Below are 5,625 nucleotides of genomic sequence, written 5' to 3'. Positions count from 1 at the left end.
TAATAATTTGTATCTTTAATGTGAAGGTTGAGAGACAAAATGATTTCAAATAATAATGGCTGCATTAATTTGACAAGGAATTCAAATTACAAAGTTATACATTAAAAATATATATTAGATATGTATATTTAATTGTATTTATAATTTACATATGTGTACATAGATAATACATAATTTATATATTATACTTATATAACATGACTTTATAATCAATTTATACATTTAAAATAAATACATATATAATTTATATATATGATTAATTTATATAAAGATTTAATGCAGCTTATATAATATATAGATATGTTATAGTATATATCATAATCATTAATATTAAGATGTTATTTATTAACATAATATATTATGAATATTAACATGTCATTATTAACATAATATAATATTGATATTAAGATATTTATAACATAATATATTATGAATATTAATTAGATATATGGAATATAATTAAAATATATTAATACAGGTATCGATTATATATTATATAATTAATATGAAATATGCATGTAAATATAAAATACATATGTGCATATTTATATTCACGTATAAAATACACAACTATAAAAAATACATAATGTATGCATATATACATATATAAAATACATATTTTATATATTTACATTTGCATCCATACATATACATTAAATGTATATATAGATATGCATACTATATATAAAGTGGAGAAATGATTGCTTTAGGGTATAAAGTGCAGAATTGCTGCATGAAATTTTAACTCTGTTATTATCAACTTATATCCACTAGGTAGTACCTCAAATATTTTGACTATGAGCTTTGATTACAGAGAAAATATAAAGTTCAAGAAATACCAGTATAGGAAAATGCCAAACACACACATGCAAAACAAAATAAGAGAAGAAGGAAAGAACAATAATTGGAAAGAACAACACAAAGCAATTCACAAAATGGCATTATTAAGTTCTTAAGTATCTATAATTACCTTCAGTGGAAGCTGATGATAAAATTAGCAAATGACTAAATTATACAGTCACAAAGTCTAGGGAGGCTGAGTAAAAATATTTTAATGTCTGTTTTGTCAAAGATAGGAAGGTAACCTCTTATCTTTGCTTAAAACTATTAACAGAGTAAAAAACCTACAGAATGGGAGACAATTGCACAGACTATGCATCTGGCAAAGTTCTAATATCCAACATCCGTAAGGAAATTTAAGAGTATACAAAAGCTAACAAATGAACAACACCATTAAACAAAGGACATGAAAAGACACTTCTCAAAATAAGACATACATGTGGCCAACCAACATGAAGGCAGTGTGTCATAGCTGATCACAGAAGAAATGCCAATCAAAGCCACAATGATATACCATTTCACACCATTCCCAAGGGCTATTACTAAAAAGTCAGAAAATAACAAATGCTCTGGTGAGTTTGTACAGAAGGAAAGAAACAATTTTACACTGTTGGTGGGTGTGTAAATTAGTGCAACTTTTGTGAGAATGTGGTGAGTCCACAGAGATGTAGAGACAGAAATGCCATTCAAATAAGCAATTCTGTCACAGAATAGATATTGAAAAGAATATAAAATATATTATGAAGATACATGTACCTGTATTTTCAGTGCAGCACTATGAACAAGATCAAAGGCATAGGATCAATCTAAATGCCTCTTGGAAATAAAGTTTGTAGTTGTAAAAAAAAAGTGAGTATTTATAACAAAATTTGTAGTAAATTTAGTTTTGTATTCAACAGTGTTTTCTGCAGGGCTGATAGTCATGAAAGAATCTTAAATATAGAGGTTTTTATGTTTAACACTTTAAAAAAATTTTTTTTATTGCCTCAGGTTGTACTGTATAATTTAAGTTAGACTTGGTTGAATAAATATTTAAACTTTGTTAGATAAGGTGAATGCATGATGGGAGAGGGGAGAACAGGAAAAGTTAATTTTTGGCAAACTAGGAACACAGGTTTTTTTAAAAAATAAAGAATGTGAACTGGTGCTGTGGCATGGATGGGCATGCAGTAAAATTAAAAAGGATTAAAGGAGAAGGAAGAGAAAGGGGTGGATATTTAGAATTAAAGAATAAAAGTTTTAGCAGACTGTTTGAAGAAAAACCTTTGCCATATCTCCTGATGCTCACTTAGATTGTCATGATAGGCTGGATAAAGCAAATGTGGGATATATATGCCATGGAACAATCTCCAGCCATTAAAAAATCAGATTATATTATGTTCAAGGACATGGTTAAATCTAAAGACCATTATACTTAGGAAACTGACACAAAAAAAAGAAAAGCAAATACTTCATGTTCTCATGTGTAACTGGGAGCAAAGTCATGAGAACACCTGGACACATAGAAGAGAAGAATGAACCCTGGGGTGTACCAGAATATGGAGGATAGAAAGAAGGAGAGGAATAGAAACAGTAACTAAAGTTTACAAGGCTTAAAAACTGGGTGATAAAATAGTCTGTAGAACAAACCCTCATGTCCTGCATAGCAAACCTGCATATTCTTCATATTTACACTAAACTTAATGACCATTAAGTGCATTAAATTAACATTTATATTAAAAGACTATATTAAAAGACTCAAATTATGTTGTCTCAAGGTATTTACTTTTCTTATAAAAACATACAAGGCTGAAAGTACCGATACAGAAATGTATGTTTGCATTTGTGCAAACACAGACCAATAAAGGGAGGCAAAGCTGTATTCAAAGTGGACAAAGAAGGACATTCCATAATAAATAAGAGTCAACACATCAAGGTTATGTAACTATTTTATATATATATATGTATGATTATATATATATGAAATACATTATATATATATAATATAATATTATATAATATATATAATCTTATAAATATTTTTGATATGTTGCTTTGTGTTGATATAGACATATACTTATTTTAAAATTTCATTTTGCTGTTTTATTGACCTATTGATTATTTAACTTGTTTAATACAAATATAGTTGTGATTCTGTTATGCAAATATATGTTGCATAACATAAATATGTTTCTATATCATATTTATGTTATGGATGATTCCACAGCTAAATTTTACCACATATGTGAGGAAAAATTATATCAATTCTTTTCAAACTCTTTCCCCCAAGAGTTAAACATTAAGAAGAATTTCAAACTTAGTTCATGAAGTTGCTATCAGTTTGGTATCAGTTTATTATACCTAAACAAGAAAAAGTTCAGCTAGAAATAAAAACAGTGGGCCAATGTTCCTGTTGAAGACACTTGCAAAATCCTAAACACATTACAAGAAAAACACATCAGCTATCACACTTGAAACCTTACTTGCTACAATCAAGGTGGATATATACCTTCAGGTGTTATGCCCAAGCAAGTTAGAAGGAAAGTGCCACACTCTGAGTTCCAATTGAGAGTCCTTTATTGTTCAGCTCGCACTCAAACCCTGTCAGCCCTGAAGAGGGAGATGTGATTTCCTTTTATACCTAATCTAGAAGACAGGGGAGGGGGTGTCTAGCTGAAGTGGAATTTTACAGAAGCAGAACAAGCAAGTTAGTAGGAGGAAGCTGGTAACCAGGAGGCTGGAGGTTCCCATAGTTGCTGGTTACTAAGGGTATTTCCATACAATAATCTAGAGGGTTAGCAGAGGGAACTTTCCATACAGTCATTCACCAAGTGGTGGGGGGGGAGTCCAAGGAGAGGTATTCACAATAGAAGATGTGCTTGCCAAGTAGGATGTGGCTAAAAAAGCTCTGTGTGAAGCATGACTCAGCTGTGCATCCAAGAGATAAAGTTTACAGCTAAGCTAAGATGGAGTCAGTTAGACTAGCACAAGTTGGGCTATCACGTATGCAAGGATGGTTTAACACATGCAAATTAATTAATATTAAAGTAATGAAATCAAGGGCAAAGTCTATGATCATTTCAATATATGAAGAAAAAGCATTCGGGAAAATTTAACACCTCACGTACAAACCATCAAAGAGTTATGTTTAAAAAATTTTTCATGAATACAATAAAAATCATACATGACAATCCACAGCTAACATCATACTGAGTGGCAAAAGTTGAAACCTTTTGCTTTAGATAGAACAAGTCAAGAATGGTCATTTTCATTATCTGTATTTGACATAGTGTTAGAAATTCGACCCACAGCAGCTATGTCAGATTGAAAATAGTAAAGACATTAAATTGAACGGAAGAAGTTATATATTCTCTGTCTGCTGATGACCTAATCTTATATACAGAAAATTCTAAAGAGCACATCAAGAACCTATGTTACAAAAGTATGGCAAAAGTCATGTAACTATTTTAAACAATCAAAACACATTGAGAGATTGTGCACCCAAGATGGCTGTTTAGGAACAGCTCAGGATTGCAGCTCCCAGTGAAAGCGCAGAGGGTGAGTGGACGCCGCTTTTTTATTGCCCACAGACTAGTCAATTCCCAGGTGGAGGAGCTCCACAGGTCACCAGCCCTGCTGTTTCGGCCAGCATGGCTTTGCCGGCTGGTGCCGCTGCTTTGCCCCGCGTGGCTGCTTTGTTGGCGACCCGGAGCAGCAGTTCTCCGTATAAAATACACTGGTCCGGGTGCCCTTTTGGCTGGCAATTGGAGCCACGGGAAGTCGCCCATTCATCTGTTTAAAAAGGGGACTGAACAGGGAACCAGGACAGTAGATTCCAGGGCAAAAAAAGCGCCACAAATCTCAGTGCTGCTGTTTAAGCCAGCGCAGTGAGTGGCTGCAGGGGAAAACTAACAAACCCCGGCGTCTCTTCAACAGGTGACTGGAACACCAACTTAAAAAAGGCTCTGAGGCAGGGAGCCAGGCGATCAGTCTCGGCTGGTCCCACCCCCACAAAAGAACAGCAATAAGAAACTCTGGATTGAGGGTTTCACAGCAAGCACAGCTGAACCAGGGACGGTCCAGCTCTGTGGGAGAGGGGCGTCTGCTATTACCTATTACCGAGGCAGCCCACCATTACAGAGGTAGTCAGCCAATGCTGAGGCAGCCCCCCATTGCCAAGGCAACCCGCCATTGCTGAGGCAGCCCACAGTTGCCAAGGCAACCCACCACTGCAGAGAGACTCAGCCTCAACAGAGGTGGGCCACCATTGCCAAAGCAGTTCTAACTACGCCCATATAAACAGGACTGCAGGGAAGTTCACTCAGCACCTGGGCAGAGCCCACAGCTGCCCAGCAAAGCCTCCACAGGCAGTTGTGACTAGGCTGCCTCCTTGCTGGGTGGGACAGCTCTGAAGGAAAAAAAAAAAGAGAAGGCAGCAGCATAACCAAAACTCATACAGTCCTAAATCCCTGGGAGAGAGCACGTGGGAACAAAAAGCAGTTTATGAATACTGCTGCAGCAGACCTAAATGTACCTGCCCAGCAGCTCTGAATGAACAACAGAGCTCACAGCTCACCATTTGAGCTCCTATAAAGAAGAGAACGTCTCCTCAAGCAGCTCCCTGACCTCTGTATATCCAAAGAATCAACAGATAAAGTAGAGATCAGATTGACATTAGGCAGGTATCCTTCTGGGACAAAGATAGCAGAAGAAGAAAACTGGTAACAACCCTTACTGTTCAGCAGCTGCTGCAGGTGAACCCCGGGCAAGCAGGGCCTGGAGTGAACCTCAGCAGACCTACAGCAG

This window comes from Cebus imitator, unplaced genomic scaffold (genome assembly GCF_001604975.1).
Source record: "Cebus imitator isolate Cc_AM_T3 unplaced genomic scaffold, Cebus_imitator-1.0 Scaffold753, whole genome shotgun sequence".
NCBI classification, from domain to species: Eukaryota; Metazoa; Chordata; class Mammalia; order Primates; family Cebidae; genus Cebus; species Cebus imitator.
The sequence above is the reverse complement of the archived record's forward strand: the minus strand, read 5'-3'. Positions refer to the sequence as shown.